This window comes from Pseudoliparis swirei, chromosome 7, assembly GCF_029220125.1.
Source record: "Pseudoliparis swirei isolate HS2019 ecotype Mariana Trench chromosome 7, NWPU_hadal_v1, whole genome shotgun sequence".
NCBI classification, from domain to species: domain Eukaryota; kingdom Metazoa; phylum Chordata; class Actinopteri; order Perciformes; family Liparidae; genus Pseudoliparis; species Pseudoliparis swirei.
This window is the reverse complement of record NC_079394.1, coordinates 17619031-17635113: the sequence shown is the minus strand read 5'-3', so window position 1 is coordinate 17635113 and position 16083 is coordinate 17619031. Positions and strand designations below refer to the sequence as shown.

At 43.4% G+C, this 16083-nt stretch overlaps 2 long non-coding RNA genes across 5 annotated transcripts; one reads left to right on the top strand and one right to left on the bottom strand.

Annotated features, from left to right (window-relative positions):
* Positions 1 to 642: 642 nt before the first annotated feature.
* LOC130197267 (uncharacterized) lies at positions 643 to 1820 on the top strand. 4 transcript variants are annotated; one of them, XR_008832416.1, is made up of 4 exons: positions 643 to 1252; positions 1374 to 1460; positions 1618 to 1650; positions 1736 to 1820. It is a non-coding gene; the product is annotated as an uncharacterized LOC130197267 (long non-coding RNA). The 4 variants fall into 4 exon arrangements; XR_008832415.1 differs by having other exon boundaries at positions 1720 to 1820; XR_008832413.1 differs by having other exon boundaries at positions 1561 to 1650.
* A 12311-nt stretch (positions 1821 to 14131) lies between these two features.
* On the bottom strand, positions 14132 to 15714 carry LOC130196900 (uncharacterized). Its single transcript, XR_008832343.1, has 2 exons — positions 14972 to 15714; positions 14132 to 14882 (listed from the first exon to the last, which is right to left on the bottom strand). It is a non-coding gene; the product is annotated as an uncharacterized LOC130196900 (long non-coding RNA).
* Positions 15715 to 16083: the final 369 nt, after the last annotated feature.

The window sequence follows — 16083 nt, the reverse complement described above, 5'->3', positions numbered from 1 at the left end:
TAATGTAACTCTGACAGCATACAGGCACGAGCGGTAGGGGGGCGGGAAGCTAAGGTATGGGGGCGTGTTTGGTGGGGGAAAAAAAAAAAAAAAAAAAAAAAGGTGTGTCCTAGAGGAGTAGGGAACGATGTTATTGGGTGCATACTACTTATGAATAAGGGGGAGGGATGAAGGGAGGGATGGAGGTGTGTTCATTAAAAATGTACCTCAAGGACAGCTCAAGCATTAACAGTCTACAGTTATCTGCCTGCTAAGCACGTCGCTATACCCGTTGGAGCAGACCATTCCTTGAGAATAATTTTTCTCCAAAAAAAAAAAAATTTAAAAAAAAAGGTAAGTGATGTTATGTTTGATAAAATGTTGTATAATATATCTATTATAATAGGGTTGTGTACAGGATAGCGAGGGTGCCGCATGGCGTCGGTTGAATGTCCGGGGCTCAGTCTAGAACCGTTATACACCGGTCCGTTAGCCCCTCCGGCTCTATATGACATAGCTCAGCCCCCACTGATGGTGTATAATATATCTGTGGGTCCTGTGCCGTGCACGGCAGTCTAGCCCCGTTAACCTCCGGTCCGTTAGTCACTCCGATGCTATATGGTCACACGTGGTCCCGAGCCACTCCGATGCTATATGGTCACATGTGGTCCCGATGCCGTTGTATAATGTTTCGATTGTAATAGTGGCGTGTTCCGCATTGGAGGGGCGCTACAGTCTATGGTCGTTAGCCCCGGTGCTACTGTATAATAGTCTAGTGGTCTTGTTCGTGAGGGTACCGCACGGCCTGGGATGTGTGTGTGTGCCCGCTAGCTACCGTACAGATAGTCCCATGGACTACAAGGAGACACGTGGTCACTATACTGTTGTATAATATTTCGATTGTAATTCATCTTTATATAAATATATATATTCAATCACTCTTTTAGTATAAAACATACACTGACGCTGTGTTTTTATTAATTAGCAGATCATGGATAATATAAATATTGGTAACACCGAAAATATGCCTCCATCAGCTGCTGTATGTTCCGGTAGTGAGTATTAAATAATTATAGTAATGATGATATGGGCTAATAGTGTTTTTGTCACGGACTATATGTATGATTTATCGTGTTTGTAGACAGGCTGAAACGTAGGCGTCCTCCTCCAGGCGTAAAGACATGCGCACCAACGCCGTTTGACTCCGCCCCACCGGTCAATGACGCTGCATCAGAACTAGATGCGGCCATAGCTGTTATTACCGGGGATGTCAGTGAGTATTTGGTTTAATTACATGATGGCTGCCTAATTATCCATACGTTAATATAGTGTGGTATGGTGCAAAAATAAAATAAAAAATAAAAAAGTGGTATTATCTTGTTTGATTTCTTCAGCTTTCAAGACACCTATGAGATCTGCCTGTGTTAAACTATTGACACATCCTGTTGTATACAGTCAGGACATCGGTGCACAGCTATCAGGTAATATATTGAACCTGTATTATTACCTCCGTATATATATATATATATATATATATATATAGAGCTGTAGATATATATGTATAGATATGTGTTTTCTCAGAGGCTGTAAAGATCCCTTTGAGACATGTGGGTGGTAAAATATTGACACATCCTGTAGCATACCGTCAGGACATTGGTGCACAGCTATCAGGTAATATATATATATTGCTCCTGTATTATTACCACCGTATATATATATATATATATATATATGATGTAGATATGTGTTTTCTCAGAGGATTTTCAGTGCAGACCAGTCCTAGCATCAGCCATCCCCTCATCAGATGATGAACCCCTGAGCTGTGCTCAGTTGTATACACCCTCATCACCACAGCCAAAGAAGAAGAAGAAGAAGCTGATACATAACAGGTCTGTTATGGGTAGACATAATGACATGTCATATTTGTTTATAAACAGTATATAATATATATGCTATTTCACCCCCCATAGAGCGGCGATTCCATTATCAAGGGAGACGCAGACCATTGATAATACATGCTCTTCTGAGACACAAACACCTCGGGAGCCAACGACAAGAACAATTGCTACACAGACGAAGCGGTGTATTCAAACCGTCCCCAAGAAGGCCATTAAAAGGTGTGTTTTTTTTTTTTTAAATTATTTTTTCAAAAATGAAAAATGTAATAATATAATTTATTGCTGTTCCACAGAACCGTGAAAGCCTCACAGGAGCCAACAACAACATCATATGCTACACAGACGAAGCAGTTGATTCAAACTGTCCCCAAGAAGGCCATTAAAAGGTGTGTGTGTTTAATTAACTTGTTGACTTTTTTTTTTTTTTTAATTATTTTTTTCAAAATGAAATAACTTATTGTTATTGTTCCACAGATCTGTGAAAGCCTCCATTACCCAAGTCCACTCAGGCAGCAGCAGCAGCAGCAGCAGCAGCAGCAGCAGCAGCAGCTGTAACGTCAACAATACACCCTACGACTACTGCGCCGATGACATTGAGATAAATTCAGGTTTTGACGCAACGTCCCCACAGAGGGTGATACAACCTATGGTTCATACATCAACAGATCTATGTTTAGAGGCCTGTGATATACCATCCGAAGTGTTAGAGCTTTTGGCCAGCTTCTGTCCAGAGCCACTGGTTGATGGGAGGGGTGTTGTCGATAATCAGCATACAGAATTGAGAGGTTTGCTTGGGGACATACAGGTGTGCATTAGTACGCTAGACACATCACACATTGACTTGGTAGCCGACCTATCTGACCGTTACATGTCTGCGGATAAAACGGCGGCCGTCTTTAACACTACACTTTTAGAGGCCATCAATGCACTCGGTGTTGGTCTGTCGGCCGACATACACAGGGAGTTTAGTGTGCTAAACACATCACTCAATACCTTAGGCTCCACCCTATCTGCCCGTTACAGGGCTGAGGATCAAGCATCGGCCATCGTGAGCACTACGCTTTTAGAGGCTATCAGTGCCCTTGGGGTTGGTCTGTCTGACTACTACCGTGTCGAGAATAAAACCATTATTGATGCGGTAAATACCCTCGGTGTAACTCTCGTCAGAATTGCGCAACAGGTAGTCCTCAGAAGCAATGCCAACAACACAATCACTCGTGCTCTAATAACCACAATACACAATCATGTTTGAACAGATGTAGACTGCGGCAGTGTTATACCAGCCACCTCCACAGGGGGGAGCCACAGTTGTTGTTGTTTGTTTTTGTTGCCTCCATTTAAAAAAAAAAAATTTAATACGCTATTACGATCTAATGTAGTTTTTTCTTTGTTTCAACTGTGTTGCTTGTTCACATAATGTCGCCACCACGTAAGGTCTATCGTTATAGCCCTCAGGACCTTACTGTTGATAGGTTAACAGATACACCTGATGATGATGATGAGCTGGCGTGCCCTATACACACACAAATAAATCCTTTGTCAGCTCTTGAGATTGAATGGAATGAATGGTTAGCACGACACGACCCCCATCCACCGACCATTGTGAATAGGAGTGTCCCTGACGAGGGAATGATTGACACGCTAATAAATCCTTTGACAGCTCTTGACGATGTCTTGAATGAATGGTTAGCACGACACGACCCCAATCCACCGACCATTGTGAATAGGAGTGTCCCTGACGAGGGAATGATTGACACTCTGATAAAGCCTTTGTCATCTCTTGAGAATGAATGGAATGAATGGTTAGCTCGAAACGAACCCAATACACCGACCATAGTGAATAGGGGTGTCCCTAATGCCTGTGTGATTGACGGGTCCTTGTGTGATGACGGTGCTGTATCCATAGATGAGCTGTTAAACATTGTCGAACCACCTCCTGATATGACACACGACACCCCACCTGATATGACACACGACTCCCCAGGGATTGATGAAGCTACAAACTCTATGTGCGTTCAAAGAGGGTCTACACCCGTACAGAATGCCTCAAACGGCACACAGGAGGGAGGGGGTGTGCTTGAGCAGCCTTCGTCATCATCAGCAACAACAACAGCGTCAGCAGGGGGGTGTGTTACAGGCAGTTTACCTATCCGTGATATACCATTGTTTAATGCTTTTGAGCTACGCCAACGTGTTGATTTTCGTGACATACGGCTTCAGGATATTGAAATGATTCCGCCATGATTCGTGATGCTGTGGGTGGGGCTATCGACCAAGCTGTGAATACAGCTCCTAGAGGTAGTGTTTTGAATGTCGTATTGCGAGGGCCGTCGCTGGCCAGCGATGTGCAAGCCATATTACGGTCCGATGATGCATACAATGCGGATTTGTTTCTTGAGCTAATATCCAGGGTATTGCAAAGCAATGATGACTCGTTATCTGACGATTCGTTGGACCTGATTGTCACAGTAGCCCGTAACAGGAGTGGAGGTGTTGGGGAACGACTAAAATTGGGAGGGGTGACCTATGACGAAATACTGTCTAAAAAAGGACGATTTCTCTACCATGCGGGTAACCTGGACAATCAACTGTGCTTTGCCATGTGTATAGCACGTTATAAATACCCCCAGACCTCAGCTGTTGATAGACTGACCTACGCTACACGGATACATCAGGCAGCGGTTTTGATATAAACCATCCTATCACACTCACAGACGTTGGTAAATTTGAAAGACTTTTGGGTGTAAAGATCATAGTCTTTCACAACCGGGTAGGCTGTAAACGTCTCGAATGTTTTCAGACCCAAGACACTCCACACCCTCAAACAGTATGGTTATATCTACACAATAATCATTACTACCTGATCGAAAACAAGAAGGGTTTTTTCGGGGCGAGATACATTTGCGACTATTGTTATCAAACATACAGTACCATATTGTATCACAATTGCTCACAGCTATGCAATGTGTGTTTCAACATAGAGTGTCGGACCCGTGGCGAGGCAAAGCTGAAATGTGGTGATTGTAAACGCCTCTGTAATTCAAAATTCTGCTTCGAACAGCACAAAAAACCTGAAATGGTTCACAAGTATATCCCCTGCAAGACCTTGAAACACTGTGACGACTGCGGGACGCTCTACAGACTGGCCAAAAAACCCCACACGTGTGCTGCACAAAAGTGTACACACTGTGGGGAGCCCCGACTGGAAAGTGTCAAAGAGCACAACTGTTTTATTCAACCTGTTGAGAAGAAAGTAGCACAGACAAACTATATACTGTTCGATTTCGAGACCCGGTTTCACGGAGGGAAACATGAAGCAAACTTTGTGTGTGCTATGGAGATGTCTGGGGACCGCTTTTGTTTCACAACTTTAAAGTGTGTTGGGGCATTTGTCCGGCGTTATCGAATGCCAAAGTACAGAGGCTACACATTCATAGCACACAATGCGTCGGGCTTTGACAACTACATACTCCTAGAGTATTTTGTCAAGCAAGGTATCACACCTAGTGTAACTATGAGAGGGAGCCGTGTCATTTTGATGTTTGATCAGGCCTATCAACAACGGTGGATTGACTCCTTTAGTTTTCTGCCCATGCGTCTGTCGAGGACTCCTGAAGCCTTAGGCTTTGTCGACCTAGCCAAAGGACATTTTCCCCATCGGTTTAACACTGCGAACATGAAAACTATGTCGGCAAATATCCTGAACCGTCTGACTATGGGTACAATGAAATGATCGACAGTGACAAGGCCACGTTCATGATATGGTACAACTCAGTTTGTGGAGGCACGTTTGACTTCCAAGTGGAGATCGACGGTACTGCGTCAATGACGTTGAACTATTGAGAAGGGCATGCACAACCTATCGTAGTAGTTTCATGCAATGTACAGAGTTAGACCCCTTCAGCTACACCACCCTCGCCTCCGCCTGTATGGGTGTGTTCAAGACACTGTTTCTGCCACGCGACACTGTAGCTTTGACGTATGATGGGGCATACACAACTCAGAACAAAACATTCTCCGACGCCTCCATTCAATGGCTCGAGTACCTGTCGCTGTCAAACAACTGTGACATCAAACACGCCCTCAATCATGGCGAGCAAGCATTTGACCCCTTCTCGTTGATGGTTATAATGCTGAGGAGCGGATGTGCTACGAGTTTGCAGGGTGTTTCTATCATGGATGTGTCAAATGTCACGTACAGGGGGACGTGAACCCTGTTACCAAGGTCACCTATGGTAGAATGTACAATGCCTTTAAGGACAAAGTGCAGAGCCTGCAAAGACACCATGGTGTACGTGTCACGGTGATTTGGGAGTGCGAGTGGGCATCCTTAAAACGTCACAATGCCTCCGTGAAGGCATTCATGGCCACGTATAAAAAGCCTGAGCGGCTAAACCCCGAGAGGCGCTCTTTGGAGGCCGAACAAATGCCATGAAACTGTACCACAAGGTCAGTGCTGAAAATGACGAGAAAATCAGATACTACGACTTTACAAGTCTGTATCCCATGGTACAGAGTACCAAGCCTTATCCTGTAGGACACCCTATGATTATCTTCAAGAACTTTGATTCTATAGATAACTATTTTGGGTTTGTAAAATGTGTGGTACTCCCCCCAAGAGGCTTGTTCCACCCTGTCCTCCCCCACAGATGTCATGGAAAACTCATGTTCCCCTTGTGCAGGACATGTGCCGAGGATTTGAACCAGTCTACAGCATGTACACACAGTGATGTAGAGACAACTCTCTGGCGTATGGGTATCATTGAGCTCAGAAGGCCCTTGAAAAGGATACCTGATAGTACACATTGATGAAGTGTGGCACTTCCCACCAAGACAGACACCCTGTTTAGGGGATATGTAAACACGTTTCTCAAGTGCAAGCAGGAGGCATCGGGGTATCCTGGTCACGTCAAGACCGATGTTGAAAAAGCAAAATACGTGGCGGACTATTTTGAGAAAGAGGGCATTCAGCTCGATCCAGCCAAAATATGTGTCAATAAAGCCATGAGGAGTTGTAACAAGCTTCTTCTCAACTCTTTATGGGGACGTTTCAGCATGAGAAACAACATGCCGTCCTGTGAACTGATCACCGATCCGACACGATTCACCCAACTGATGTTCAGCGACCAGTTTGACGTCCGTCAGTTCTGTTTCATATCGGACGATGTGGCGTTGGTGCAGTGGCGACATGCCGACAGTCGGGGTTCTCGCATTAAAGATGTAAATGTCTTTATAGGTGCTATGACAACAGCCCATGCTAGACTGATGCTGTACGATGTGTTAGACACCCTACAGGAGAGAGTGTTGTACTGTGACACAGACAGCATTGTGTTCACATCGGGGGCTGGCGACCTTGTACCACCGCTGGGGCCCTATCTCGGTGATCTAACCGATGAACTCAACAGTGGTGACGTGTGTGGCTCCCCTGAGGAGGATTACATCACAGAGTTTGTCTCGGGGGGTCCCAAGTGTTATGCATACACAACGAAACAGGGCAAGACCACTGTGAAATGCAAAGGCGTGTCTTTGACGGCACAAAACGCTGCGGTTGTCACACCGGCTTCTTTAATAGGTATGGTACACGCTTTTGTAGCCAATCAGCAAGCTCCAGCTCCACCCCTAATGACTGCCACTGACACCATCAAGCGGGATAAGAGGCACTTTCATCTGCGAAATGAGACAGTTTTCAAGAAAGTGCGAGTTGTATACAACAAGCGGAGAGTAATGCCGGATTACACCACGCTCCCCTATGGCTACTGATATAACCCTGGGTTTTGACGCTCGTTTTCAACATCCCTTCAGTCTGGTAGTCAGCGGTCCTTCAAACTGTGGAAAGACATTTTTTGTCAAGGATATTATTGCCAACGCAGATAGGGTTATTTCGCAGCGTTTTGACAATGTGGTATACATATATTCGTGTTGGCAGCCTCTCTACGACCAGTTACTGAAGATACGCAAGATCACTTTTGTAAACGGATTACCCGAATCTCTGTGTGATGATGACTTGTTACCCGTAACCCAAAACAATCTACTAATCATAGACGATGTAATGAATGATGCCTGTAACAGCCTAGAAGTTCAAAATGTTTTTACTAAATATGTACATCACAGAAACCTAAGCTGTATATATTTAGTGCAAAATGTATTCATTCAGGGAAAGGCTAGTCGTACTATTAGTTTAAACACAAACTACCTCATTTTGTTTAAGAATCCTAGGGATAAATGTCAGATTATGTTACTGGCACGACAAATGTTTCCTGGTAACACGCAACATTTTTTAGAGTCATTTAATGATGCGACACATCTACCCTTTGGTTATTTACTCATAGACTATAAAGCCATGACACCGGAACACTTAAGACTCAGAACATCTGTGTTGTCAGACCACCCCGTGGTGTACATGGCTAAGAAGCACAAGAGATAATGTCTCTGCGTATGCAAAGGAATATTGCTCTGTTAGAGTTGATATATAAATCGTCTCCTAAGGTGCGGAGAGTCATTGTGTGTAATGCCGGAGCTGATTTTGTCAAGTCTCTGTGTGAGATTGCACTAAATGTTTTGAGCGGTAATATCCCCTTGACTGACAAGCAGTACAAACTCTTAAAGAAGAAGAAGAAGCTTATTAGACTGGTGGCATCAAAGAAGGGTTCACTCACTAGTAAGAAGAAGAAACTCAATCAGACAGGTGGTTTTTTATTCTCTCTGTTGGGGGCGGCTATTCCTTTTATAATTAATCTTATCAGAGGTGGTCAGTGAGTGCAAAGTAGATGGATCATACGCAGAAAATGTTTCTGGTGCCTCAGCAACAATTGGACGCTCTAAAGCACACTATGCCTGACCAGCGACAAGGATCTATAAGACAGTCTGTGGAAAACGACCTTGATAGAACCATGAGCGAGGTGTTAGAAAAACCGGACACGGACGTATATGAAAAAGCTAAAAAATATGCGGGTATTTTACAAAGATACTTGAATTTTGTGAGACAAGGTGAACGCGAGAAGAGCGTCTTGACTCTGTCGCTGCCGCCTGGAGAGAATCATGCTGGTGCTAACCCCACAGCATCAAAAGAGGAATCGGGTACTTACGACATGGTGCCTAAAAAGGATCTTGTTCTGGGGAGTGTTATAAAACATTTGCCTAAAAAAAGCAAAAAACATGCTGAATGTATTCTGGATACGTTAAACAGCTCAAACGATGTGTCGTGGAACGAGAGGGGGGAGCTTATCATTAATAAACAAATTATTCATGGATCACACCTGCATGATTTGGTGAGGTGTCACAGCTACCCATAACGTCTTAGACAGCTCTAGACCAAAGGGATGGGCTGTTTTTTTAAAAACACTCGCCGATTTAAATGTACCATTGTCGGCTATACCCAATCCTGTGGTCCGCCAGATTGTAGCCAAAAATAAGATGAATGACCCAAATAACTTTAGTACAGATGAGGACACAGCACATACATCCCATAAACGTAGTGTTGATGAATATGACACCCCTTTTAAGACCCCCAAGACCTCAAAGGGTAGATCACGCCGACCTGTTAAGCCTTGGGTGACTTTTTAAGCTTTTTACCAGTGTATAACAACTTGTACCTGTCTTTTTATAATATATATATGCATGTATGTATGTGTGTGTGTATATCCATGAGTGTATGTATTGCTCTATTTTTATTTTGACCGATCTACCTCGTTGTTTTATTACATGTATTAATTGTTTTTGTTTTAACTACTCTACCTCATTGTTTTATCATTACCCGTATTAATTGTACATATCATATACTCTGAATAAAAGGCTAAGCAATAACTGGGTGTCACATGTTTTATTTATAAAGTATCTGATAATACATTACATATACTCTGAATAAAAGGCTAAGCAATAACAGGGTGTCACATGTTTTATTTATAATGTATCTGATAATACATTACATGATGTTTACGAACACTGCACACAGGGAAAATAATCGCCACAACAATCTGTAGAGTGTCTTTTGTTAACGAAACGAGTAACACCCGCATCATTAATAAACAAATTGTTACCGTAAAGGGCCAACACTTTAGAATAAGACCAGCCTTTTTGTATATGACACAGAAAACACACAATGCTGCCCACAAGTAGTGGCTAGATGGTTCTGCACCTGTTTTCTCGAATAAGATATGTGCTCACATGTTTCATTGAGGAACTCTTTTATTTCTCTGGGGAACCCCACATAGTCGGGGGCATGCCCAAAGCTATCGAAAAAGTAACCGTGTTTGTGTTTTGTGATATAAATTGCCAACCAATGCTCTCCAGGTTTGTCAGACGTGGGTGTTTACAATCATCATTGCAGTCTACGTGTATAATTCTGCCTGAGGTAATTGATCACAGGCCAGGACCCCCACAAAACGTGTTCCATTAATCATGCATTTTCTGACTATACTAGTCAACTCTATGGTATTCATCGTATTTCAACAGGTACCCCTCAATATGCATCCATCAATACCTGGCGCTGGTTTGATATCTCAAGTACAGAGTCAAACACTGAATAACATATCAACGTCACTGTTCTAGGCAGAGGTACACGGAATCGAGCCTCCAGACAACGTTGCCTGTTCTAATCAGAGACACATTCCCCGAACATCCTTCATCAGGCTCCAGATTAATGCAGAACATTGAGTAACCATTCCCAAAATCACGGCGGGTGACGGCCAGCGGTCTGTCCTTTAAATGCCTCCTGTAGTTTGAATCATGTGGTAATATTCTCTAGTGTAGAGACCGTATTGGAATGAGGGCTGGAATGGTCTTGATGGGTGTGACTGTCCGTCTGCAGAGATGCTCAAATACTCTAAATCATAGTGTTCAAAATTAAAAGGGTTTCTTGCGTAGCTACCTGTGTATCCTTCATTGTCCACAAAGCATAATACCATGAATTTAGGAGTTGACCCATGTATAAATTCTCCTGATTGCATACTCTTGTCCCGCTGGTATGGAAAAAGTTTTAAAGCGACTCTGTCAAGAGCATATTTAGCATTTGTGTGCTGTAGGCGGCTATGAGCCAATCTGACAGGAGGTGCCACAGTAACCTTTTCACAAAAATACTGGCTGATACAATCTTAACTCTGTACAGCGTATCCGCTGTTGTCATTAGGGCAAATGCATCTTTTGATCGTATGAATTTCAGAGAAATATCGACGCCGTTAAGCAACAACTTCTCTTGAAAAAACAGATCAGAATGTATCGGTGCTATTAGCTCAACCGTCCGGCTAGCCCCCGTGTAGCTTCCACGCTCCAATAACCCTGTGTTAGCACCATGTATGGTGGTCACATTCATATGTGAGCCTGTGTCCTTGCAAAATAATCCGGTGCTGAATTGTGTATCCAGAGTGTCTTTGCTGTAGTTGAGCAGACATTCTATTATTCCTCTGTAGGGGTAAGTATTTGATGATTGTGATATGAGTCTATCACCCAGCATGATGTCTACTTGGGAAAATAAGGTGCATCCTGGGTAGTTTATGAATCCTACATCTGCGGCAGCGGGTAAATCAGACCCGTCAGGATTCGTAATCTTCACCCTCAAAGACAGATATGAATCATTCAAATCAAGATAATCTTCGCCGCTCGACGAGATGTAGAACTCCAAGGGTCCGGTCTCCGTTATTGCAGACACTGGAGGAATTTCTAAAAATGTAGATTTCTCGAGGGATGTTTGAGTGTAAGGAACCGTAAACAGATCCAGCTCTGTCTTGACACATTCTGCAGATTGTTTATGTATAAGAGACATAGCTTCTTAGTTTCTTAATTTAGGTCTTGTTGTTTTTTCTTTTCTTTTTTTCTTCTTCTTTTTTTCTTTTTAAAAGATGTCTTTAGCAGTGAAGTGAGCACGTTTTCCCTGTGATCTGCTTCGTTTGGCTGCTGTTTTCTTTTTGACAGGTTTCTTGGTTCTACCGCCTGTTTTACGTCTTTTATTTGTGGTACGGGAACGCCCCCTATTCACTGGTGGTCGTTTCAGTGGGCGCTTCATATGCACTAACATGCCATGCCCCTCCTGCTTATCCATGTTATGTTTAGTAATTTTCGAGACAACATCACCCATGATATTAGAAGCCGCTGTCCTTAGGTGTGGTTTAGCAATGTTAAATCCTCTTTTTAAAAGAGGTATGGCCATTCTGAAAAGACTTCGAAACATACCTCCCAATCCGTTTCCATACTGGGTACTAGCACCTATAAAACCCTGTAGGTCGCCACCAGCCTGATTCATGTAGTATGTCATATAACGGCCATCGTCTCGAACGTAGGGGGTTCGACCCATCATTCAATAGTTTTAGAAATACTGTTTTATGGGTCTAAAATGTAGCTTTACAATCACTTTACCGTATAAAAAAGGTATATATCTGTTCTGGTCGTCTTTTAAAGCTAACTCAATGTCATCAAACACCGTTTTGGAGAGCGACGTGTAGTGTGGCTTGTCAAAAGTTAGAGTGGGTATACGTCGCACCTCGTCAGACACATTTATACATCTCAGGAGTGGTACATGGCTATCGCCAACCAGTTGATAGTCTACAATATCGCTATATACATATATGTTATAACAGCCCCCATGAATATCGGCAGCATGTGGGGCGTAATTTCGGTGTAGAGGGTCCATAGCTGTGGGAAAAACCGTGCTAGGAACGAAGCCTAGAATCTCAGCCAAACGGCCATTTATGACAATGTCCCTATTTGCCAGGCCGCTGATGTAGACCCTATTTTTAAAGCTATCATAGTACATGTATTCCTTGTAAGGCTTTTTGGTTAAAGCACGGATTCGGACGTTAAACTCGTAAACCAGCTCCTCTATAGACCCATAATAGCCCACCGTCATGACGATAGAAGCCCGGTCCCCCGTTGTTATATCGTAGGATATTTGAATACTGGCGTCGCTATCGTTGAAGCTGTTCCACATTTTGGGATATTGAATCTCAATCAGTCCGACCTCGTGTGGCTCTCTCAAGACTATAGTTTTTGCTAATTTGGTTCTGTAATTCCATATCTTATTATTCGGATATACCAGGAGGGAAGCGTTACTAGGAAGTGTAACATAGAAACCATTCTTATCCATAGCTATACTGTACCGATGTTGTCTGATGAATGGTGCTCAAGTGTGTGACCTTTTGAACGATGGGCCCTACCCTTTTCTATACAGGCACCATGTCTTTTTCAGGGATCCATGTGTTAAACTTCTGGGGCCACCCTAGCCACTTTACAAACACCATATTTTTACCATGATGTTTTTTTCTGGTCAATACGCTTTCTATTTTAAACGTCTTGTTTTTACCTATAATGACCTTGTGTAGTTCTCCCTCGTAAAAGGTTCCCCTCACAGGATCGTTGGCACTATCGCTTAGTTTATAAACAGGCGGATCCCTGGATAGACACTCTGATATGATGAAATGCTCATCTGTGAACGTCTGCTTATAACCTTTCCTAAACACCCCACGGAGTTTTGAGATTCTTACGTTGTCTCCCTTGCTAAATTTAAAAACCAGGGGTTTCTGAGGCTTCAACTTATACAGATGCATGAATACTATTTTTTCATTGTTTTATCTACAGTGCTTGGTGTCATATTTATAGACCTATGATGAGAGTTATTATAGGCATTAACAAGATCCTGAACCACCTCTACATATCTGCGTGAGTTAACAGACGTTAAATACCTCCACATGCGTGTCTTGAAGGTTCTGTTAAAACGCTCTATGATGCTAGCCTTTGTCTCGTTTGATGTTGAAAAATGCTTGATTTTATACTGATCCATTAACTGTTGAAATTTTTTGTTATAAAATTCTGTCCCCTCATCTGTCTGCAACTTCACAGGGACGCGACCCTCGTTCAAAACGTCTTTAAATGCATTTGTCACAGAAGCAGCTGATTTGTTAGATAGACATCTCACCCAGGCATATTTAGAAAAGACATCTATACACATCAATAGGTATCGTACATTATCGTTTTCCTCTGAATATTCGATCATATCTACAAGATCGGCCTGAAACTGTTGGTCTATACCCCTAACCAGTACTCTATTCCTAGGGAAGTTTATAGCTGCTTTGGCATGGAGGGTATAAACATCTTGTTCTAATAAAAAATTGTTGACCTTGGATAATTGTGGCATAATACCTGTTTGCTCTCTGACGGCATTACGAAGTTTTGCTACACTACCTAAGCCCCCCGGATGAGCTGGATCGTAATAAATCGTCTGTAGTGTCCTATCCATGATAAAGGTTTGTTAGAAATGATCACGGCAGTAACTGTAACAAGCTGTTTTATTGCATCCACACATAAACAACACATGTTTGATACCATAAGAAGAAACAATAGCATACTCAACGGTTATAGGGTGGCGATGTACAGACTTTAGCCACCTATCACATAGTTTCTCAAGCCTGAGGGCCCAATTGTACCCTGGGGGCTCATACTCAGATGGCATGGGGTCATCGTAGCTTACAAGCGCTAAGGGCACATTATCAACGGTAAGCAGATTATGGCATATCATGGCTGCAGCTCCATTGATCCTATCAGCTGTTGTTTCAATACCATAGAGTGACACATACATTTGCACTGTTGGTATGAAATCGTCGGTCCACAAGGTATACATCAACTCCTCATAGTGCTCAGTGTAGAAGTCTTCTGGTATAGGCCACAGGCATGGATGGTGGATCTGACTGGGATGAGCAGTATAACATCCGTAACATTTTTTCTCCTTGTAGTACTGGACGGCAGCAGACAGCAGACGTAGAACTCCCGTTTTAACACATTCTGTGAAACACGGGTGTTCTTTTTTAGGGGAGTCGGGAGGTCCGATGATGTCAAGCCCTCGGGTGTTCGTTGCCACGGTCTCCCACGTGTCCTGATGATGCTGTATGGTCATAGCATGCCCGGCCATAAAATATGCAACCGGGTCAACAGTGCATGTGACCTCGGTGTCCGTATTGTCAGTATGAGGGGGGTTCTTCACTTGATCGGCCCATGAGTGGTTGGCATCTGTGTTTTCAGCGCCTGAAAATAAAATAAAAAACATTTGTGTCAATTATGCATCAAATTTTAAACACATTAACATATAAAAACATACACATGTTGAAACATACCTTGATTTCCCCCGTTTAGATGACATGGGCTTGTCGACTTTATCAGTTCCGTGTCCGCATGATAGCAGACACCCCAATTTGCATACCAATTGGCGCATCATCGTAGACAAGACGTTTTCTAAGAGCACCGTAAGTCTCATAGACTCTGTCTGCCCTGATAGCGTTGTCAACCTGGCTGAACAGACCCTGCATGGCCTGCCAATCACACCATTGAACAAAGAATGTGGTCTGAAACCACTTATCATACTCGCTACTATTGAACTGGTGGGTTGTCTGACCATAACCCGTCATCCCTCTACACACCAACATGTATTCACGGTTCAGACAACTGCTAACCAATAGAAACCCTAGCGGTGATCGGGGGAGGGGTCCTGTATCTATATGGTATATTTGAGCCCCTGTTTCACTATACCAGTGGGCTGTGGTCATACTATCAGACGGATTATCCGGCTCAAATGACCCACCGATTACTGAACGACACTGTCTCCAGTCACTAACAGACAATAACATGCCCTTCGCGTAGTCCTGGGATCTGGTACGCCCCATATGTGTACTCATTAGCCCTACAGTACCGTTAGCATAGGTAACCTTGTAAACATACCCATAGACCCCTAGGTGCTCAGCAACTACGCGGGGACCATCATCAGAGGTACGCCGCCCCTGTATGACTGTATCCACATCTGTATACACGGCTGCAGCGACACCTGCTGGCTTATCTATATTATTAGGATTACAGGACCCCAACGTACCTATAGAACCAGCAGGGTTGTCTTTATCGGAAAAATAATCCTGGCAGATATCCAACACACTCCCACAAACAGTAGCAGCAGCAGCAGGAGAGTTAGCAGTTAGCAATAGCTGTAACAATAGTAATAGGAGCCAACTACTAAGTACACACAAGTGACCAGACTGTTGGAGACTGCCCTCTTACCCCAAAACCCCTCTCTATATATATGCATACCGGTATAAGTCCCTCCCTCCCTCCCTCCCTCCCTCCCCCTTATTCATAAGTAGTATGCACCCAATAACATCGTTCCCTACTCCTCTAGGACACACCTTTTTTTTTTTCCCCCCACCAAACACGCCCCCATACCTTAGCTGCCCGCCCCCCT